The sequence below is a fragment of the Artibeus jamaicensis genome, unplaced genomic scaffold (assembly GCF_021234435.1).
Source record: "Artibeus jamaicensis isolate MK-2021 breed Jamaican fruit bat unplaced genomic scaffold, CSHL_Jam_final contig_685, whole genome shotgun sequence".
NCBI lineage: Eukaryota > Metazoa > Chordata > Mammalia > Chiroptera > Phyllostomidae > Artibeus > Artibeus jamaicensis.
Genome location: NW_026521924.1, coordinates 24,975,077 through 24,999,166, shown reverse-complemented (window position 1 = coordinate 24,999,166; position 24,090 = coordinate 24,975,077). Strand labels below are relative to the sequence as shown.

Here is a 24,090-nt window from a genome sequence, read left to right as displayed (position 1 = left end):
TTTAAAATTTAATTTTCTATTTGTAGCTGGCATAGTATAGAAATACAATTGATTTGTATATTGATTTAGTATCCAGCAAAGCTGCAAAACTTTTGTAGCTTTAATAATTTATATAGAATTCTTTGATAACTTCTACATAAACAATAATGTCACTTGTAAATGATACGTTATTAATGCTTCCTTTCCTGTACACAATGCATTTTCTCACCTCACTGTGGTTGCAAGAACTTCCAAAAAATGTCGAACGGAAATAAAGCTTGTAATGGGCAACTCTGGTCCTGACCTCAGAGCGAAAATTTCCTCGAAGTAAAAATTTACAAGTATGTTTGCTTCACGTATTTTAGTTACTCCTCGCCAGATTAAGGAAGTACGGAAGTCACCTATTCCTTGGTGACCACATGTCATTTTAACCAGGAGTGGACACTGGATTTTATCATACAATCATGATTTCTCTATTTCACTCCGTTAACAAATCGCACTCGAGTCTTTGGTGGTAAACCAACCTGGACGTCTGGTGCAAGCCCATCGCGGTCCTGATGTGCCACCTCTTCAAACCTGGTGAGGCAGGGGCCTGTGTTTCCAAACAGGCCTCCTCAGTGCTGCCCATTCCACATGCTCTTCTTATAACAGAACCTCGACACTCCTCCTAGTGGGTGTAGGATCCGTGACTCCTTCCTGGAATCCACATGGCCCTCTGGAGCTGTCTCAACCAGGAGAGGATTGTGGGTATGGCGGTGTGTGAACTCTAAGACTGGACCATAAAAATGCTAAGCATCTCCAATTTGCTCTTGCAGCGTCCTGCACCTGGAAACAGCTGCCACGCTGTGAAGCTCGGCCAGTCCGTGCAGACAGACTGGAGGAGCATGGAGGGTCCATACACCAGGCAGCACGGACCGTGAAACCACCTCCCGAGGGTCTCCTCACTCCTTTGGGTCTTCCCTTCAGGGGTGTCCAGACACTGTGCAGCAGAGATAAGCCAGGCTGTGGTGCCCGGTCCAAATTCCTGGCCCACGGAGCCTTTGGGATAATGAAATGGCTGTTTTGAGCCACGACAGTTTGGTTAGTTTCTCAAATCACAGCGGCAGTCACGATGCTGGATTTTGCTTTGTTGACAGTTTCGGATTTCTCAGGTCCATGAGAAAACTGGCTGTGCCTTTTCCTTTTCCACAATGTCACTGTCGGGTTTTTTGTTTGTTTGTTCGACTTTTAATTTTTTCGCTAATCTCTTTTTCTACTCTCAGGAATGATTTGTATAATATTAATTATTTCTCTGTTAAATGCTCAGTATGATTTCCTTGTGAAGCCACCTAGGCCTAGAGTTTTCTTTGTGGGAAGGTTTTTTTTTTTTTTTAAGATTTTTTTTATTTATCTTTAGAGGGGAAGGGAAGGAGAGAGGGAGAGAAACATCAATGTATGGTTGCCTTTCATGCGTCCCCTGCTGGGAACTGGTCTGCAACCCAGGCATGCGCCCTGACTGGGAATCAAACCGCGATTGTCTGGTTCGCAGGCCCGCGCTCAATCCACTGAGCTACGCCAGCCAGGGCTGTGGGAAGGTTTTTAAGTGCTGATTCGTTAACAGTTATATTACTAATAAACTTATCGATCACCTAAATGTTCGGTGTTTGGCATAAAACTGTTCATTATGTCTTAAGTTTATTTTTATTGCACTTTTTCCATCACCGTGTATCCCCCTTACACTGTCTTCCACCTCCACCTCCAGCCCCCAAATCACCACACTGTTGTCCGTGTCCACGAGTTCTTCCTCTTTTTCGCTCAGTGCCTGGTTCGCTATATCTTATCTTGTTAATGACTGTAGGACACCCTTGTTTCATTCTTGGTATTGACTGAAGTGAAAACCTGTCATAGGCCTTTCATTGGCTTGTGAATTGTGTAGCATGTAACTGCCTATTCAAATACAATTCATTCTGAAAAGATAAGCAGCAGAGCGATGAAAGGATCCGATGCCGAGGAAGACAAAGTGGAAAGTGGGGGGAGGGCAGCGGACTGACCTTTCAGCATCTCCCAGAACGTCTGCTGGGATAACCTTGGGTACTGACCAGCATGTCAGTTCCCTTTCTTTTCCTTTATTCCTCACCAGAGGACATGCTTATTGATTTTAGAGACTGAGAGGAAGGCAAGGAGAGAGAGACGGAGAAAGAAAAACACTGATCAGCTGCCTCTCGTACAAACACCAAAAGGGAACCGAACTGGCACCCCAGGCACGTGCCCTGACAGGGGATTGAACTGGCAACCGTTCAGTGCACAGAACGATGCTCCAACCAGCCGAGCCACAACAGCCAGGGCTACAAGTTAGTTTCTTAGTGGAAAACTATAATTATCTAATAAAAATCCTGTTAACACACGTACTCCTTGGTAAATGTTCTATTCTCTAGCCATTTAAATTTGGTTTTCTACCTGGTTTGATACTTTATGGCTTTTGGGGAGTACTTGGTTTTAAGTAACTTTGTATCTTACAAGTTAAAAGAAAGCCAGTTCACTCTGTAGATGGAAGTGTAAACTAGCACAAAGTTCTGAGGATAAACTGGCAGTATTCATCAAATTTTTAAACATACGTACCCTTTGACACAGCACAGTCTTTTATTAGAAACTGATTCCATAGACATACTTTTAAAAATTCACAGACATATAATTTTCTTTGCAACAGTAACTTCTGCTAATGAAAAATTGACTATGACAACTTGAATATCCACCAAGAGGTAGCCAGTAAATAAATTATGGCATATTTATACAACAGAACACAACTGTAATGGCCAGTGATCACTTCTGTGAGCTGTCCAGCACCCAGCTGCCTGGATCCTGTCTGGCGGTACCTCCACAGGGACTTGGAATCTTAAGCAAGTAACACAAAGACAAAGGGACATCTGGAAGTGACAGTGTTCGAGGGCAGTGACGGCAATATTGGCCTGGCTGCTCCTGCTAAAATAGGGTCACTGAACCTACTACTTCATGGTTTCTAGGTCTGCCTTGGTACTATTTCCCAAACTTTATCCTATATTTGTCCAGTACTCTCCTAGCATCTGTTACTCCAAACCAAAAGATCTGTGACAGATCCAACCGTGAAGTGGTTTAAAAGAATAAGAAGGATCTATGTGAGCACTAGTGGCAGAACACTGTGTAATTTATATACTTTTAAAGCAACAAGTAGATCTAATATCTCTGCGTGGATACCCACAATTTCTGGAAGGATTAGCCAGGAAATCATTTATAATCGTTACTTCCATGAAACGAGAATGGGGACTTGGGGGAAGAGGGAGAAACAATTTTACTTGTAACAGTCTGTGCTTTTACATATACACAGATGTGTATTTCCACACAGTTCACTTCAAAAAGGAAAACAACACGGACTGTTCTGAAGCTGAGGCACTGAAATGGGCGGTGCTTCCTTTTTTTACTAAGGGCCATTCAGGGCCCATGATCAGACTGTCACTCCACAGGTGACAAGAAATGACTGACATATTTTAAGTGGCAGGGTAACCCAGGCAGAGCAGGGTTCCGATATATCTCTGGCAGGCGGAGAACCACCAGGAGGATGGATTAAAGCACAGAGAGCCTGGAAAACGGCAGTGACCAGACTTGCAGAAATAGGATGCTGGCCTAGACAGCTGACGGTCGAACAGAATGAAAGGGAACGCTGCAAAAGACAAGCCGATCTCACCTCTCACACAATCACTTCCCACTCAAACACTCTCTGAGTGTCTACTATCGAGAAGCACAGTGCAGGGAAAAACATAGCTGACCTTTACCAAAACCAACCAACCAACCAACCAACCAAATAAACAAATCCAATAGTCTATGCAAGTCTCAGTTGTCTTACCTGTAACATGGTATAAAATATGGGGGATAAAACACTGAGCTCACAAGATTGTTATAAGGATTAAAGGAAACTCTGTATTTAAAACACACCAGGTTTTCCATGAACTAATGGTACCAGTGTTTACCACAATGATGAGGACAATTTACACAGCAAAAGTAACACCCCAGCAGTCCACCTTTCGAACATGTATCCACATTATAGAATGGGGTATCGTAACTCATTCTGTTATATTAAAATATCACAGATATTTAAAGACTGACAGTTTTGTCCTCATGACCTGTGGCTTTACGGGTCCCTTCAAGAAATAAACCACACACACAAACGCAAATACTGTATGACCTCACTTATACCTGGGATCTAAAAATAAAGCTGAACTCACAGAAAACAGTAGAATGGAATTTCCAGTGACTTGCGGGGAGGAGGGGTGGGAGATGCTGGTCTAAAGGGAGGAGCCTTCGGTCACAACGTGATGAGCTCCCAGGGTCTAACGTACAACACGGCGACTCACTGGTAACACTGTGCTGTACGCTTGAGATTTGTTGAGAGTAAACCTTCAGCATCCGTACCCTACACACACTATCTGAGTGACAGATAAGCAAACCTGACTGGGGTGATTATTTCAAGTATATGTATGTTGTACACTTAAATATATACAATTTTAATTGTGGATTATGCCTCAATAAGCTGAAAAAAATGTTTTCATTGAGTTTTAATATGAGGAATAATAATCAAAATAATTCCTACGCGCACAAAAGTGGGCATGTTGGATGAAAGGAATACTTTCAGAATTGGCGTGGGATTTTTTCAGATGAAACCCTCAAGTGTCACCAAAAAATCCATGGGTGAGGTAAACCACATGAGCCAAAACACTTTGGAATTTTACACGAAACCAACAGGATGGTATCTCTGAATTCAGACACAGAAAGATACAAGGCGATGGGGATACTTAGAAGGATTTAGGTTAAGGCCAACGTGTCCTAAAACATTTACGTAAACTCACACAAAACCTATCGAGCTGGCAAACTTCAGAGAAACAAAAACATCTAGTGAGAAACAAGCTTCCTGTAAACACGTCTCAGAGTTATCGGCAAGAAACTGTTTTTAAGCACTATTCCATACTTTTTTAAAAGGAAAGAAAAGGGAGGTGGAGAATGGACCTCTCTCAAAACATTACGTTTGTTTGTTTTTAATAAAAACCAAAAACATTTTCTAATTAGAGACAGGATAATTCTATCTGTAATATATTTTCATTCTTTAAGAATAATATCAACAAGCCCTGACTGGTGTGGCTCAGTGAGCCGGACACTGTTCCGCAAACCGAAAGTGCAGTCTGATTCCGGGTCAGGGCGAGAGCCTGGGCTGCTGGCCAAACCCCCGGCCGGGGGCGTGCGAGGGGCAACTGATCAATATTTCCCTTGCACATCTATGTCTCCCTTGCTTTCTCCGTCCCTTTCTCTAAAAATAAATAAATAAAATCTTAAAAAAGTAAAACAACAAAAATATCACACCAGCATGTTAATTTCTGGCACCATGTCAAAAAACTAGATATTGAGACAGAAAACTTAAACTACAGAAGCTGTGCTAAATCCCCCAAACCCAAAACCGAAACAGTATTTTAAACACCCTGCTCTTGGAAGAAGAAAATGTCACACGTGCTGTTGCTAACAAAGATGCATCAGTACGGGGATCGCTGTCCCGTGCGCGTCTGTGGAGTCAGGAGGAACGCAGCCAGGCCTGCTTGGGGCGGCTTTCTGCAAACGCAGGGGGCGCAGCCTCCGTGTTCTGTCCGCGGTAGACACTCTGGGGTCGACAAAGCACTCAGGGGTTTGTCCTCTGCTAGAAACGTCTCAGGGCCGCACTCTCCCTCCCAGGAGCACGCCAGCCCCTTCCCCCCCTTTCCTGCCCCCACAGGCCTGCCCCTCCTAAATTCTAAGAGACCCCAGGAGGCTTTGCAACCAGGGAGCAGTGGGCGGTGGCAGCTTGACCGCACGGACTCCCATGCTGTCCCCAAGGTCCCCTTTTCTCTGACTTCTGAGGGAGCCAGAGCAGCCCCCCTTATTCTCTCCCGTTGCTTCAATACCCGAAGTCCTTCCTGTTTCACTGTCCCCACTTTAGTAAACATCCTCTAAAAGCCAAAAAATAAAAATACTTTTTTAATTTAAAAAAAGTCTTAGGAAAACAGATGCTGGTCCATTCCCACTCTGGGCTCCACCGCCCACGCGCCACACACCGCAGCTCCGTCCCACGGGTGCTGGCCAGGAAGTCTGGGCTCTGCTCAAACCCATCTCTGCCACTGCCCCTCGTACCGGGTTGGGAGTCTCACCCACCAGGGGGGCCGTTTACATGGGCGCGTGCACGCATCCTGCCCACTGCACCGTGTGAGAAGTTTACCTGTTAAATTGTTTTCATCAATTTTTTTAGACAGAGAAAGAGGGGAGGGACCGAAGGGGAGGGGGAGAGAGAGAGAAACGTGGATCTGTTGTTCCACTTAGTTATGCAGTCACTCACTGGTTGATTCTTGGACGTGCCCGGACCAGGGATTGAACCTGCAACCTTGGAGTTTTGGGACAACACTCTAACCATCTGAGCTACCCGGCCAGAGCAAAAAATAATAATAATAATTTTTTTTGGTGAATTAATAAACTGATCCACAGTGCCCTGCATGGTCTGGCCCTGGCAGCTTCCCCAAATTTATCTCGTGCCAAACGTCCCCCTCACTCGACTGTCCTCTGGTCGCCCTGGAACCCAGTTCCTGTCCTCCCCACCCAGCTCTGCCCCACCCCTTCTTCTGACTGGCTCAGGTGTCCTTCCTCCAAGACGCCTTCCTTCCCCCTTCGTCCTCATGCACGAGCACGCGCTCACGTGAGCAGGCCTGGCAGTCCTCGCCCCCCTCTGTCCTCCGTGTCCACCACAGCTCGTACTGCACACTGCGGGGTCCGTGACCACAGGCACCACGCCGTCATTGCTCACGGTGGCAGCCCTCGCACCCAGCACAGCACACGGGTCTGTAAACATGCCAGATCTTCACAAATGATCTTCATTTAATGAATGTCAAACAAAGGCACAGGGATACTGGTCATCTATTCTAGAACCTTCCCTCCCCATGTTGCTGACTCGAACATGATGCCTGAATCCTGTGACTGTCATCTCAAATCTGACACTGAAGACATCGCAGCTCCGGCCCTAATTCTACTCAGGTTTCTTATCTCAGAAGAACTATTCTAGTTTCAACAGAACTGAAGGTGATAATGTGTTAGTCGCAAACACGTACATGTCAGGCACCTGTCTAATCTCTCGGCCAAAAGGAGTGGTTTGTCTCCACAAGCTTTCACGTGAGATGCTCGGCCACTCGGCATCGACCATCCTGGCCGCCCAGGGCAGTGCAGACTCCAGCCTTTCCTGAGATGGAATCAACCACACGACACCTCCACCTTTGGGCTTTCAATTTTGGAAAGAAAAAAACAAAGTAACCCAACTGAATTCCCTACTCTCTCCGGTGCAAGGCTGTTACGATGTTAGGGGCGGGAAGGAAAATAAGAAGGATGAGTCAGTGTGAGTCAGCAGTAAGAAAAAAGCTCCGCTTCTGGTAAACAGTTTGCTCTTACAGACAGGATTAGGATTACTGGACTCCGGCTGCTAAAAATACCCCAACAACAGGTGGTATACATTATATAAGTGGTTCCAAAACAGAGACTCAGATCGAGGACTCTGCAAAGGGAACAGTTCGTTGGAGACGGGCCTGACCTTCCCCAGCGCCTGCTTCTTCTCAGAGAAGTCCCAAGACTAAGTAAGCAAGTACCTCCTTTAAGACAATTAAGATCCTGAAGACTCTTGCTGCTCTCAAGCGACCCAAAGAAATGACTGAGCTTTCCTTTACAACAACTACCACCGCAGGAGCACCTTCTATGTGCCAGTAGCTGGCTGCCCGGCACTTCATGCAGTTCATCTTCAAACGTAGAGCAATGCTGTAAGGTGGGCATTATTACCAAGGCTGTACACAGATCCGGAGCCTGGCGCTCACAGAGGTCAAGTGACTCACCTAAGGCTGCACAGTGGTGGCGCCATGATTTGAACTTAGCTCTGACTTGTGCTTGTTTCCCTGTATCTCAAACTCAATTCCGAAATATTTATGCATCCCCACGGACAAGGCGACGCGTCAGGTACCACGGGGGACACAAGAGAATGAGACCACTCCAATGATCAAGAAGTCAAATAAAAGGAAAATAAGATTCCTAGGAGAGATTCATTTCTCTACATCCATCGTCTTGAACGAGGCCAGCCACAGAAGTTACTACTGAAATATATATGGAAGATACTGAAAACACCAGTCAACTACAGCACAAGTCAGCCTGTGGCCAGTGTCGTGAGAGAACGTGCTAGGGGAGTGTAGACTGTGCCATGGTGCAGGCCTCCAAGGAGGGTCCGTGGCATTTGAGATAAGCTGCGAAACGCACTTTGACAGTTGACAGTGGAAAACAGACCAGTGGAGTCCGGGGAGCAGTACAGCGTGATAAAACCTTTAGCACCTCCAGCAAAACAAGGAAAAACACAGCTGGAACAGAAAACTGTGTGGGTCCCGGGCGTAATTCGACCCACAGCTCCTCCATCAGGGGCGCTGTTAGGTCATGGACTCCAGTCTGTGGACGGAAAGGGCATTTCTGGTTGTCGCAATATTTGATCGCTTCCTTGGTATTAGCGCACGGGGACCAGGAGGTTGAACGCCCAGCAAATTGTAAGGCAGGCTTATAGAAACCAAAGCTGCCCTTACCCTACCTGACTTTCAAACACCAAGACAGTCATATAAGCGACAAACCAGTTTATAGTTATCTGAGCCTAGAACTGAACTCCTTTTTACACGTTACAAAGTACTTCTGCATGGTTTTGGAGGCAACAGACTCATACACTGCATGGCAAAGGAAAGATGTAAATGCCATGTAAAAAGAGCACAATGCTTTGTTGTGTGTTAGGGGCAAATTATCACATCTGTAACACATGTTCCAACAGTTCCAAAAAACTGAAAAAGCACACACACATTTTTATAAATGATAAATATATATTAGATAAAGCGTACTCAGCAAAATGTTAACACTTTGATCTGCAGATGCTCATCGTACTTTTTAATTTTTTTCTGTATGTTTTACATTTTTCATAGTAAAAAGCCGGGACGGGGGGCTCATCTGGTCCTCATTACGTGAGAGGCTGCAGGAGAGGCCAGGAGCACAGACTCCAGGGCTCTGTGACCTCAGGCAGGTTACTGTCCCGCCCTGAGCCTCGGTTTCCCCATCTGTAACACGAGATCACAGTGCCTGCCTCACGGGGCTACAGTCAGGGCTGAACAATGTGATGCCTGGGAGCTGGTTAGAGCAGAGTCGGCAGGTCTGCGCCACTGAACTCACAGCTGTTATCATCACACCTCAGTAAACGGCGCCCATCCACACACCTGCCGGTCTCTCCGAGTTTTCTGTGTCAGCGGAACGATGGGAAACTCTTGACCAAGAGTTGTTTTCATGCTATTTCCTTCCAATCAGACCCTTTCCCTCTCCCCCTTCTTGAAGCTGCTCCAGCCAGACTGATCCTACTTAGCCTCAAACACTGCATTTCTTTTTTCTCAGACTCTCCAGATTTTATTACCCGCCCATCCCACCTGAACGCTTTTCTCCTCCCTCCCCTCAGGGACACGGCCATGCGCCAGCTCCTCTGTGAGCCGTGCCAGACTCAGCCATCACTTTGCTGTCCTCCTCCGGTGTCCTCTCAGAAACTTAGGGGGAGACTGCCTTAGAGTGTCAATTACTGCTCAATTCGTAGAAGCCTCTCTAAACAGACTGTAAACTCCTTGAGGGCAAAGGCCTTTCTTTGCGATGTATTTTCTTAGGCTTCTCACAGCCCCTGGAAAAGGACTCATAAATCTTCCTTTGGTTTTGGCCGCTGCGTTTGCCAGCCCTTGTTTTTAACAATACCTCGAATAAACACTTGCTCCAAATGGAACACGTCACTTGACAATATCTTCTGTGCTCACATACAGCCCAAGGTGGCCCCCCAAAATCCCAAGCCACATGTGCTATGCATTCAGAGGCCAGGACACTCTAAAGCACCTCGTGCTGAACACACCCAAAGGCCAGCATGAGCTGTGTCTCCCTTTCCCTCCCAGAGAACCCACCATTCTGCCTGAATTGCTATTAGAAGGGCCAATGGAATTCACAGGTGATAGGCTGCAGGTGACCAGACCAGAGTCCTCCTCCTGAGGTGGCTGAGATGAGAAATGTGCACACAAGGGAGCAAGGAAGAGGAGAGCATCATCCCAGACCAGGACTTTGACCCTGGCACCAGAGCAGACTTCCCAGGAGCGAAGCTGGACCACATTGCTCGTCATGTTCCCTTGCTTAGAACCTTCTGATACCTTCCACTGTGCTTAGAATGGGATCCCTACTCCTCATCACCGTCTACGAAGCCTGAGTTGACCCGGGCGGGATGACTCCTCTGGTCTGGAACTGTACCACTCGCCCGCCCGCTGCCTATTCTCCAGCATCACTCAGCATCTGTTCTACCAGCAGGACAAACTCAACCCTATTTTACAGCCTTCAAAGGCTTTGTGCCGGCAGCTTTGAGCCGTGGCTCTACCACTTACTAGCTGTGTGGCCACAGGTAAGTATCGTAATCGCGCTGAAACTGAGCTTCCTCACCCAGGAAATGCAGCCATCTGGGGAATATTTACCAAGTGTTCGAGGCTCTGGAGATAAAGTGATGAAGCGACAAGACCACCATTCTCTTTGGCTCACCTTCCAGTGGACGAAGGGCAATTAAACAAACAAGGCAATGTCAGACAGGAGCAGATTCTATGACAAAACTGAAACAGGGCAACGGGACAGGTGAGTGGAAGTGGGAAAGGAGGCTACATTCTCGACGGTGGTCAGGGAAGGCTCACTTGGGGTGACGGATGAGATATTATTTGGAGAAAAGGTACATGGTACATGGGATCTCTTTGTATTATTTTCTTTTCATTTCTTTTTCTTTTTTTTATCTTCACCTGAGGACATGCTTATTGATTTTAGAGAGTAGGGAAGAGAGGGAGAGAGAGAGGGAGAGAAACATCAGTATGAGAGAGAAACATCGATCAGTTGCCTTTTGCACACACCCCGACTGGTACCGAACCCACAACCCAGCCATCTGCCCTGACCAGGAATCGAACCCACGACCCCTCAGTTTACCAGACGACATTCCAACCAAGTCACACCGGCCAGGGCATCTCTGTATGATTTTCTACAATTGCATATGAATCTGCAAGTATCTCAAAAAGCAAAAAAAAAAAACAAACCCCAAAACAAAACAAAAGCCAATCATCCCACCTGCTATGTGGATATTTATATCCACACACACATGCATACATAATAGGTGTACACACATAAAATCTTTTTAAACTTTAATGTTTTATCTAACCCAGTATTTCTAAAACATTATCTTTTCAACATGTAAATATAAAAAATAGTTAATGACATATTCTTTATCTTTGCACTAAGCCTTTGAAATCCAACGTGTACAATACATCTCAATTCAGAACGGCCACACTCCGGGCGCTCAAAAGCCGCCCTTGGCTACTGGCCAGCACCCTGAAGGGCCCAGCTGTGGAGTTCTATCTGAGGCCTTTGACCGTGGGCGTTCGGCTCTGATGCTCTCGCCCCCGGGTGCCCATTCCCCTCGCCCCAGTTTCACCGAGATGTAACTGACACATAGCACTGTATCAGTTTCAGACGCAGGACCATAATCCTACAGTGGAACAAGAAGGGAATCGGGAAAGTCTGCAAGGAGGCAGCTGCCACTGTCTGGCAGCTTACAGCCTGCATCACGGAGGAGGGTGTGTTCTGTTGCTATGGCAACGTAACCAGATGGACTGTTGTAGACAAGCCGGTGATATCAGGGCAGGAGGTATTTAAATCATACCTACCTAACAGTGCTTCTGTGAGAGTTACACGAATCATATATGTGTAAAACTCCTAACGCAGTGCTAAGCACACAGTAAATGTTCAATATATTTTGAAATTTAAAAAGTGATCCTAAAGTCCTAGCACATAAAAAATAAAGGTATACTTCAGATACTGGATAAAATCCTCCAAATCCTTCAGAAGTTAAAACTAGTTCCAAACTCCACTTTTCAGTGATTAACAAGAAGGATCAAGGATTACATTTACTCCCCTTCCTGACTTGGTTTTCACTCAAAGAGACATACATATGTGTCCAAGCAAAGGATTCCCCAAATTATAAAAATCCTAAGTTTTTCCTGTCAGCACTCTCAATTCAGAAATTTAGATTAGATTTAAATGAAAATTTAAATTAGAAGTAGCATATTTTCTAATACAGTACTGGCTGGATCACTACTAGTAGTGATTTGTACTGGATCCTTTGGAAAGAAATATTAACAAAACATACTGGAATCCCAGGAAGAGAAAAATCAAGAAAAAAGACTGTGTAATAAAAGGCTTCAATGGGACAGTCTATGGGAAATAAAGCTGAGGGGGCACATGTCATCGGGGCCAGAGAGCGGCATTAAAACACCGCCCTGAGATAAAACTGTACTGTGCATGATTTACTTTTATTATTTGAGGGTAGAGAATGGGAGTTTAGCTTCTTTGACTGAATAAGTTCATAAAAGGACAAGATGCCATAAATCACAAATGGAAAGAAGGCCAAATTTTTACTGAAAAAAACAAACTTTAAAAAAATCAGATCTAATGGTAAGCAGTCATTTGGACACAGAAAATCTTCCTGACAATTTAAGTTAAAGGCACAGACTTTCTGACCTGGATTTATGTAACTCTTGTACCTAGAAGATGGGACAGCTGACTGCCTTGTCCGAACAAACACCAAAGAAACTTATTACAACCACCAGGGCCGTTCCATTTCTCTTCCCACAGTGTCTGCTAATGCTTATCTCAGACAGATACGTGTGTGTGTGTGTGTGTGTGGTTTGGATGGATGTTCTGCATGATCAGAATTCTTCACAGTACTGAGGAGAAAACAAAGTGTTTTAAAAAAACTTGGGCTTCATTTAAAAAAAAAAAGCAAACTGATTTTTTTTGAAGAGGAAAGCTGGCTTTGGGAAAGCTACTTTAATTGGGAGTTGAGCAAAGTGTTGTCAGAAAAATATAGACAAATGAAGATACTGTTTATATTTCAAAGATGGTGAAACATTCTGCTGCAAAATTTTATCGACACTAATCCCCAGCAAACAGTTCCTTAGGCGAAAACTATTTTTATCCCTTTATCAGCTTGGTTGGTATTTCGCTTTTTGCACATATATGGACAAGCTATATAAAGCGAAACTGTTTCCATGCTTTAGAAACATACATTTTGCAAATGGAAACAAAGCATATTGCACCATGATGTTTGTTTATTTGCTAGGCTGAAAAATAACTTGGGGCGGGGGGGGGGCTCACTAATATGAAGCCTCAGAATGAGAATCCATTACAAGGATTAGGCTTGACTCCCCAAAGCTCCAGAAGCACAGACCCTCCAGGGCAGACCGCCAATCTGGAGAACTGTGATTAACGCTGACTGATCTGGAACCTGTGCACGTGAATTATTTCTTTGCTTCGCGTGGTATGTAAGATGCTATTATCATTCCCATTTTTTCAGATGAAGAAACTGCAGCTCAGAAAGGCCGGTGTCCCAAGTCACCAAGTTAGGCCTAGGCCAGGTGCTCAGTTGGTTAGAGCGTTGTCTGATACAAGGTTGCGGGTTTGATCCCTGGTCAGGGCATATACAAGAATCGGCCAGTGAATGCATAAATAAGTGGAACAACAAACTGATGTTTCCGTGTCTCTCTCTTTTCCCCACCCTCCCTCTTCCTCAAATCAGTAAATAAACTTTTTTTTTAAGTCATCAAGTTAGTAAGTGCCATGGCTACCCTATGAGGCCATGAGAGTAACAGCAATGACAGCAAGGGTGGTGGCAGTGATAGCCCTTAAGTCCCACTCACTATGTGCTGAGCTCTGCTATGTACCCGGCTCATATGTCACTCACGGAACCTTCATGACAACCGTACGAGGCACAAGGGCTGTTTGCCTCTGGGCCCCCAGCCTTCCCTGTCTCTGCCCTGCCGGTTGGACGCCCCTGCTTCTTTGCCCACAAATTAAAATGAGCACCCGAAGTCATCATGCTTTCTTTACCCTCATTCCAAATCAACACCGGTTCTAAAATGCTGATAATTATTGAAGCTGGATAATGTGTAATGGGGGTTTCTTTATACTCTTCTCTCTACCTCTGTGTTTGAAAACTACCTGACAAACCTTCAAAATTGTTTGTTCTAATGTGGAATCGAACCTATTGAAGAAGCTAGAAGACGAGCCCCCACTAACAATCGGTTCAAAGGAAGTGTTAGGAAGACAGCCATGTATCCACAGCAAGTGAAGACAGTCACCTTATTCCACAAACATAAAATGAGCACCCATTAGGTTAAGACAGATAAAGGTCCGATGTAGGGTCCCTGTCCTCAAATAACCAGAGTTTTGTAGCAGACCGAAACGAATGCAAAAGTAATCAGGGTGGAGGCCTGTCTATGAGATGCTATAAAAAGGAAAGTGCAAACAAAATGCCACGTGAATTGGAAAAAGAAGTCACATCAGGACAAATTCCACTGCACGTGACTCTCTGGGACAGCCCACACTCACTGGTGTATTAAACACCAAACACCATCTGAACTCAGTGGAGATGGAGTTAAAGCCCAAAGCGAACTTCCTGCTGGAATGCCCACATGCCTTCTTCTATGGCTCAACACTGGTCTCCAGGCAGAAATCCAGGCCTCTGGGCCAAGAGAGATGGAATTCCTCAGAAGTCTTATGATCAAAGTTTACTTATTAGCGAAGATTTTAGCTAGAGAGAAAAACTACCAAAACACCACTCAGAACACCAAAAACAGAGACAGTGTACATGTTCAAGTTCAGGGTCTGGTGTTACTATTCACGTCAACTGACGCACAGTAATGCACATGTAATGATTTAAAAAGAAAGTCGACGCTCTTTCCTGACATGACCAGGACTAATAATGGTAGAATTCTTTAAAAACAAAAGCAAAAATAACAGCTGGTTAAAGACAGGAATCATTCAGAATGTACATTCATTTATTGAGTACTTGATAAGCAACCAAGGCTTTCTTTTGGGAGTAAGTTTTAGCAATTAGAGTTCTAGTGCGAACCACACCTGTGAGATGCATCTAAGATTTCTGGTTTTTACTTTCCCAATTATTCATGTTGCCCCTACTAAAGGTAGGAAGTAAATTTATAAAAGACTGTGTTGTTGAGATAAAATGGAACAGAATTAGGAATCAGTGTAACCTAAACAGGACTTTATTTAAAATAGTCCAGGTGCTTTTGTTACAGGAAAATGAAGTGACCAGACACCGAGGGATTCTGGAGTACGAGGTATATTAATGTGCACGGGCCGAAAGAAGTCAGTCTCCAAATTCTGATCCCCGAACAAAGGATTCTTGGGGTTTATATAGACTACGGGGTCTTCCTGTCTACGTAGCAAAGTGGGATACAGAAGCGGAATGCGGTAATTAATTCTATCTACGGGGCAGAAGTAGAGTACAAAGGCTAAATGCGAAAATTAGTTCCATCAGCGGGGGTGCTAGCCCCAGCCCTTGTGACTACCCTGCTGTTTGCTTTTCCCAGACGGCCTTATCTTATCGCTCTGGGCACCTGGGGTTTTGGGTGAACAAAGGTTTTCCAAAGCTTCCTACATCACTTTCAGAAGAATAGGCATGTATCTCTCGGCACTAAGGCTTCACTTCAAAATGAAAGGGCATCAACGAAGGTTCAAGTCCAGGGAACACAAGGGGCAATTTGGCGCAACCGGGCTTCAGGTCGCAGAATGGATTGGAGAGCCAGAGTGAACTCTCTATGATGCAAATCTGATGACGTCGTTTCCCTTCCTTCCCATGGCTTCCCTCTGCCTTCAGGAGAGAGTCCAAGCTCCAAACAAAGGCTCGCTCCGAACAAAGGCTCCGGCAGCTCTGCAGCCTCATTTCCCCCTCCTGCAGGACTGCTGCCCCCTTCCCTCCCCAAGCTTCAAAGGCTCCCTCTTCCACTCTTCTCCCCCAGTCCTTACTTGTCCGGTCCTGTTGATTCTCCTGAAATGTCTCCCAAGTCCACGCGCTCCATCCCATTCCTGCTGCCAGTGGCCTAGACCAGGCTATTTTGTTTCTTTTTTACCTTTACTCCTTCATCTCCCCAAACAGGATAAATATATCCTTCTTGCTTTGTTTTATTATAAAAGCAATCCATGCTCATAAAAGCAAATAAAAATAATGCAATAAGGAAAGAAATAAAAGTCTCCGAGTAATCTCATGGCAAACAAAATCTTATCTTTCTAGTACACCCACGCTCACAGAAGCATCATTCACAGAAGCCTGCATCAGGAAGCAAGCTGAATGTCTACATACATATGCAGCACATACAAAGTGCTTTGGAATATTATTGCCTTTAAAAGAAATTCTGAGACACGTTAAAACACAGATGAACCTAGAAAACATTACGATGAATGAAATAAGCCAATCACAAGAAGACAAATATTGTGTGATTCCAGTTATATGAAGTATCCAGTTATACGAGTGTCAGGTTCATACAAATAGAAAGTAGAATGGCGGTTGCCCAGGGCCATGGGAAAATGAGTTGTTTAATGGTTGTTGAACAGGTGTAAGGCTTCAGTTCTGCAAGATGAAAAAGCTCTGGAGACTGATTGTACGAGTATCTTTAATACCACCAAAATGACAAATTCTATGTTACAGGTCCTTTTACCCCAATTAAAAATTACAAAATTTTAAAGAACTAATCTTTCCAGATGTTTTTCCTATAAATATGTACGTATACATTTTAAAAAGTCAAAAATAGGAATATACCTCAATGGACGTGAACAAGAGTTAGGGATTGTGGGGGAGGGGGGCAGACGGGGGGGGGGGGTTGAGAGTACAGGAGTAATACAGGGGAAGGGGACCAATATACTAAAAACAGGCACACACTGTCCTCTGCTTTTCATCTCTAACCACGTGAGGTTAAACATCTTTCTCATAGGTAGAGGCCTCACCTCATTCTTTTTTTTACCCATCACATGACTGTGCCATCATTTAACCAGTCTGTCTGCAGGTTTTCGGGATTCTAAAAACACCATGGTCAAGGTCTCTGCATATTTCTTCATTGTGTCTCATGACAGACATCTGGGTTCTTATGTACCCCCTTTGGGGTATCAGTATTCTGATTTTCCCAAGGGAAAAATATCTCCTCTTCATGCAAACACCAGTCCTGCACCCTACCTCCTCCCCTCCAGCCAACTCTTGCTCTACTGGGCTAGCCTGAGCACATTTATTTTAAAGTTTATTCCTGGTGCTTATTTTTCATATTGCTAGTCATTTCTCCTACAATTATATTTTCTGACCATTATTGCTTGCACAATGCAATTGCTTTTTGCCTACCTTGTAGCTGCTTATTCACTTAACCCTATATCTAATTACTTTTAACTTAATTCTGCTGAGTTTTCTCAGCAGCTAATCCTATTATAGGCAGGCAATCATATCATCTAGTTAGTTATTAAGACTAAAAGCTCTGGGTTTGGGCAGACCTAGATTCAAATCCTATACGACCCCGAGTAGGCATTTTCCCTTGATTTCCTCATCCTCGAACCCCAGTTCCCAGTTACCAGAGGGCTGTCTCGAAGCACCTCTGTAAAGGTCCCATCAATTGAGATTAGTGCACAAAAAGCACTCAACGCAGCATTAGTTCAATAACTGTCAGCTATGTGCCAATAATAAAAACACAACTTTCTCTCCACATTCACAAGGTTTTTTCTTGCAGCGCATTATGCTGGTGGCACTCCTTTTCAGTGTTTACCTTGCTTCCCAATTCTCCAAAAAATGCAGAAGCCATTAGACTCCTTTTCAAGTGCTTGTGTGGTGGATCTCATCCACTCCCACCCTCTCGGGAAAGCTGCTCTGCTGATTTTCCACTTCGTCTTCCTTCTGTTCTCAGCCTCCGCCCACCCCCCCCACTACTGTGTGCCGTCAGCATGGGCTCATGCCTCCATCTCTCTGGTGCTTAAAAAGGCTTCACCTGATTCTCTAATCACTCTCCAGCCTTCTCTCTCTTCCCCCTCACAAACTCCTTTTAGCTGCCTACACTTTGTCTTTCTCACATCCCACTCTCTCCTCATCTTACTGATATATTACATTGAACCTTTGGAAGCGGCTGGTATTATGGATTCCGCCCCCAACACTTCACCAAATCTGCTCAGTTAGGTCCCCCATGACCTCTATATGGATTTATCCAAAGAACACTTTAGTGTTTAACTCGTTTCATTTGAAATCTCAGCAGCACCCAGCAAAGCTGGGCTCTCCCTTCGGCTCTCATCACTACACAATTCTAGGTTTTCTCCAGCATCTCTGGTCACTTCTTCTTCATGTTGTCTAAGTGAACGGTTCTTCCGGAGTGTCCAACGCAGTGGCCCTGAATGGTCTCGGTCTTTGTAAAAACCTCTCTGGACGTATCTGTTCCAATACTGATTAAGTTCCAGTTGTACTGGATGGCTTTCTTTTTTAAATATTGATTTAAGTTCCGGCTTTGTTAGACTGCTTTCATCTCCATGAATGTACCTTGAAACCTGTTTGGAATACGTGCCAGGAGGGCAGGCACCTAATTCCTTACTGCCTACACAATGCCCGGCCCATAGAGGATGTTCAACAAATAGTTCTTCAATCACCATAAATGAATGGCTGCAATGTGAAAGCAGACTGAAGGAGTGATGACACCGAGAGAGAACAAAAAACTCTCTTCTCTCTGAAACCACACCTCGATCAAACACACACAACACACTCACTGAATGCTTAAAACCCTTTGATGGCTCCCCAGTGCCCCCAAGATAAAGTTCAAACTCCTCAAAACTTGCAAGAAGACACAAGGAAAGTCTTTCAGAAGGGGCACCTCTTATTTCTCAAATATCATCTAGCCAGACCACTGCCAATGTTCAGAATATGCCTCTAGCCAGCCTGTGAAATCCCAGCAAACTCCAGGAAGCCTGCACTCTGCCCCCGGGGCTTAGCACACACTGCTCATTCTGCCTAGATTCTAGAACACTGTGCCCTCATCAGCCTCATCTTCTGACCAGGACAAAGGCACACTTCTATCTCATTCTGGAAGTCATCGCCTTTTGGCATCTCTCTTTGGCCATCCACCCCAACTACATCTCCCAAAATCGGGGTTGGCTTCCTTCTCTGTTCATAGTTCCCTGTATGCCCAAAGTCATACCTCGAATCACAAGGAATTCCTAGTTATGCTGTAAAACTGGCATTCCCCGAGGACAAGATGCCTCACTCTTCGGCCTGTGGCAACCGGCCCAGGCCCTGGCACACAAACATGCCCCATGTCGGGCCTCCTTGTTAGGACAAGTCCACCTCCCAGGTGTTGCAAATTGGATTCTAGACCACAGCAACAAAACAAGTATTGCAATAAGGCCAGGTGTAATGTTTTTGCTGGTGGAGGGTCTTGCTTTTAGTAATTTGTAAAAAGTGCAACACCTGAGGAGTGCAATAAAGCCAGGAGCAATTAAACTAGAAAAACCTGCAGTAGTAATAATAAAAGCTCCCAAGTATTGAGGACTTATCTGCAAGAGTTTTACATATAAATGTACTTTCTATTAGCCTTGTAAGACAAGTGCTATCATCATCCCCATTTCACAGACACGAAAACTGATACACAAAGAGGTCAAAGTCAATCTTCTGTGGCCCCAGAAGAGTCATATAGGCAGGCAGACAAGACATTTTCTGCAGTTTTGAGTTATTCTCCGGCCCCTAAATAAGGGCTTTGCCGTTGTAAAGAAACTTTCGGGATCAGGGCCCCCAAATATAATGGAACAGCCTAACACGCACTCCAAGCCAGCGCCTAGCAGGGTTAAAGGGCACGTGGGGACGCCGCCCCGGCGCAGCTACGGGCACAATGGTCCCGCCGCCCGTCTCCTTCCCGGGGGTCCCCCGCCGCCCAGCCCCTCGCCCGCTTCAAGGAGTTGACACCGGAGTGCCTCGTTTGGCCGCGAATGCCCACTCTGCCCCAGCTCACCTGCCGTCCCGCCGCCCCGCCGCCTCGCCGAGCCCAGCCGCCGGTCCCGCAGCGCCTCCCCGGGGCTGCTGGGCGTCCACAGCGCTTGCCGAGCCCGTTTCCTTGGCGACCGGAGCGCCTGAACTCCCGCAGCTCCCGCTACGGCGGCTCGGAGGGGACCAGGAGGGTTCGCGGGTCTTTCCGAGGCCCCTGAGCGGGCGGCGGAGGCGGAGGGGAAGGGGCTGCAGTCCGCACACAGTGTGGGACCCGCGGGTTTGGCGTCCTGGAGCGTGGCCTCGAGGAAAGGGAGAGGAAGGGAATGCTAGGGAAAAGGAGACTGCAAGGCCGGGGGAGGACTTGAGGTCGGGCCCTGCCTGTGCCTCGATTTCTCTCTCTGTAATGGGTGAGGGAGACCATTCGGGGAGAGGACGGGGCGGCAGGAGTTTGTTAGACTGGGAATATTTAAAGACGTGAAAACTGTCGTGGGAGGGATGGCAGATGCCTCTTTCTTTAATCTCTGGAGCGGTGGTGTGGCAAAGAATAGCTTACTTCTTTGGGCTCAAGGCAACAATTAGAGCACCACATTTCATTTCAATATGGGAAATAATTTCGTTTGTGACCAGAAATTGCGCTTCTTGGAATAATCTGGCAGATAACACTGGAACACAACCCTAAAAGATATTCATTGCTCTGTTGTTTGTAAAAGCAAAACGCTTAAGACCAACCTAAATGTCCATTAGTAGGGGATTGAGTAAATTATGGTGCTTCCATACAATGAGTTAATTAAGATGTAGATCAAGTTAGTTGCAGACCTGTAAAAGGGGGGCGATATATAATATATATATATATATATAATATATATATATATTATATAAAATGCTTGCATATGCATATGTGAATTCTGGAAAGAGATTTGGGAAGTAGGGGGTTTTAAAATAATGCATTTTCACTGTGTTGTGGGGTTTTGTTTTTTTTTTTGCAGTATTTTAAAAAGCCAAGTACAGCCCTGGCTGGTGTAGCTCAGTGGATTGAGCACGGGCCTGTGCAGCAGAGGGTCGCCGGTTTGGTTCCCAACCAGGACATATGCCTACTCCCCAATGGGGGACACATGGGAGGCAACCACACAGTGATGTTTCTCCTTCTCTCTCTCCCTTCCCTTCTCTCTAGAAATAAATAAATTAAATATTTTTTAAAAAGCCAAGTGCATGCATTATCTTTTCCAAACAATTTATAGGAGTGTAAGGGATCAGAATATGCCACCTCAAAATATGCCACTTTGTAAGGGTAATTTTGAGTTGCAGGCAATTGAGAAGTAGACACAAGGACTCTGCCCTCACCCTGTAAATTTCCCTTTGTTTAGGTGTTCCCTGCTCCCTCCCTCCCCGCAGGATAATCACAGGAGCTAACCCTAGACTCTTATCAATGAGAGGAAACTGACAGAACAAATCTTGCTAAAACAATATTTTTTAAACAATTAATTTCTGCCATGTATCTACCTTCCCGCAGCCCCCCCCCCCCCAAAAAAAAATATAAAACCTAGACCACTTCTTATTGTCTTAGCACTTCTCTACAAATTTAAATTTTACCAGCCTTGGCCAACTGGTATAAAAGGCTCCGTCTCCAGCCAGCCTAGTCACTGAACCTAAGAGATTAGAAGAAAAATATTCCTCCCTACAGAGGAAAAAATAAATAAGCCACCCAGTTTTGACAATCGACTGTAAGTATGGGAGGGCCTGCTCAAGGTGACGGTGGGCCCCTATCCTAGAGGAGATGGTGCTGAGGGGTTCTTGCAATAGGTGGAAAATTGGAGTAGAGGATCTCAGCCTTTTCCCTAACTTGGCCAGCTAGAGGAGGCACATGTAAACACGTAGTGTTAAACCCACAGATCCGCAGGATCCCACATTTGGGAGGACTAATGCCTGCAGGTCAGAAGATGAAAAGCTCTTCAGCAGCTGGCTTGACCCTATGTTCCTCACTGAACATAAACAGTGCACAGAATGTAAACAAATGGTAGGCAAGGTCACTCTGCAGTTGGAACAAAGAAGAGACTCATGATTCAACATCCTCCTCTTCTGACTTAACATGAGTGGGTCCTGCTTCTTTTTCAATTCTGGCCCTGCTTTATTTCATCTTCCTACCTCCTGGATAAAAATTAAGATACCTAAACATTAATTTGTTGCTGCTTCTTGACTGTGTCCAATTCAAAACAATTCCCTACTTCCCTGCCCTATCCTTGGCGATACACAGCACAAACCCAAGTCCTAATAATAAGCTCTTTCCAAGTTCCTCTTACCAAGATAAGTTCTCCCTTAATGAACAAGCTAAATAAATCTTTTTGATTACAGGGCTTTAAGAGTTACCTGGAAGGTTTAGTGGTCCTGAAGCAACTTGATTTGGGCAGGCATTTGGGGGTAGGAGGGTAGATACACTGAGGCAGGAATTAGAAAAGCTTGAGTAATTCTCCTCCCTTTGCCATCAACCCTTTCTGTGGCCTTGGGCAAACCATTTAACACTGGGTCTTTTTCTCTTTTAAAAGATTTTATTTATTTTTAGGTGAAGAGGAAGGAAAGGAGAAAAAAAGAAAACTTTAAAGTGGGAGAGACACATCTATCAGTTGTCTCTTGCTGAGGCCCCTATCAGGACAAACCCACAGCCCAGGCAGGTGCCCTGAGTCCAACGGGCGGTGACCTTTCACTCTTCGGAGGATGCCCAACCAGTTGAGCCACACCAGCCAGGACAAGCTTTTTCCCATTTCCGTAAAAGAAGGGATCCAAGTATATTTCTAAGGCTTCTTCCAACCTAAATATCACAGGATTCCAAACTATACAGGTTCTTACATTCTCAAGTAAATATTCCCCTACACTAGTCATCTGTACAACATCACCATTGTTGTGATATCTACATACCCCCTATACTGTGTATATTTAAATAAATCATTTTCTGGGTTTTTTCTCCCTTCAAATAGACTGTTGTTACTTACATCTACAAAGGAAAATTTACCTCATTGCTTAAGTGGAAAACCAGCATTGCGTAATAGAAATGAAGAATTTTTGCAAACGCACACAGACCCTAAGACAAAATAGTGTTATCTAACTGTAGCTGTGGTTACCTTCGGAGAGATTTGGAAAGTAAAGCCTTCATTCTATTAAAAAGGGAGAAATGAAAATGTTAGGAAAATGTTAAATACATACCAGTCTCAAATAAACCTTCTTTCGGTTTGAAACGGAACTTTTCCACTGGGCTTTTCAATGTTATTTAATGTCATGTACATTTCATTTACCCCAAATCATATACAGAGCTCACATTTTAGGAGATAATCCCCATTTCCCCCTAATTAATTTGACTCATCTGTCAGTCCTCAGATTAAATATAAATTCGTCAGAACAGCCTTCCAGGACTACCCCTCCCCCCCAGTTAAATTGCTTTCCTCTTAACTTTTACTGAAAGAATATTCCCTTACACTACAACTTCATAGTACTTATCATGTTAGGCCCGGAATTAGATAAAAGTAGCCAAGAGACACCCAAGGCAGGCTCCAGACTGTCTCAGCAAGGAAGATAGAAAGTACAGAAAATACAAAGAGTGCTGAACAAGATAAACCGCCTTGTGCATGACCTTGTCTTTGCAGAAAAGTATCCATTGTTGCAAGCAGAGAACATAGCCATGTGTGTTCTCTCGAGATAGCCAATTGCTAACAGCTACCTCTGCTTCTGTATTTGCTTGCTTGCTCACCCCAATAAAAACCCTAGGCTGTAAGCGCCAGGCCCCACTCTCATTTGCAGCCATTTTGGCACCATGTCTCCGGACACCCTGAGAGTTCGCCCCTGCGCAGGTGAAACTTTGGCCAATAAAGTTCCATCTTAAACTCCTGAAAGCTTCCGACCATTTGTTGCTCGCATTGCTGGATGCTACAATCACAGTATGTCACGGTGCACATATGTGCATTGTCGGTCTCTTTTTAACTAGGCCATAAATTCTTATACACTTATGTACCCCAGATCTTAACACATAATGGGTTTCCAGTGAATTCAAACTAGAAGAATTATAGCCTTCCCAACTCTTGCCCTACCAGCCGGCAGAGACCCACCTTCTCTCCCCGGCTCTCAACCGGCTTAGCTCCGCCTCCTCCCTTAGCCGGGGCAGGTGGGAGTTAGTTTCTTCTTCTTCCTCTACCAACGATTGGCGT

At 45.0% G+C, this 24,090-nt stretch overlaps 1 protein-coding gene across 6 annotated transcripts in view; it reads right to left on the bottom strand.

Annotated features, from left to right (window-relative positions):
* LOC119063285 (cAMP-dependent protein kinase inhibitor gamma) overlaps window positions 1–24,090 on the bottom strand; it is a 125,589-nt gene that overhangs the window by 49,803 nt on the left and 51,696 nt on the right. The window contains exon 1 of one of the 6 annotated variants that reach the window (XM_037164566.2): window positions 23,992–24,075. The exons of 4 other annotated variants lie outside the window; for them this stretch is intronic. The gene's annotated coding sequence lies outside the window, so the exon portion shown is untranslated. Of the gene's footprint in view, window positions 1–19,925; window positions 20,030–23,991; window positions 24,076–24,090 lie in introns of those variants that run through there. One more of the 6 variants, XM_037164564.2, reaches the window with a different exon arrangement.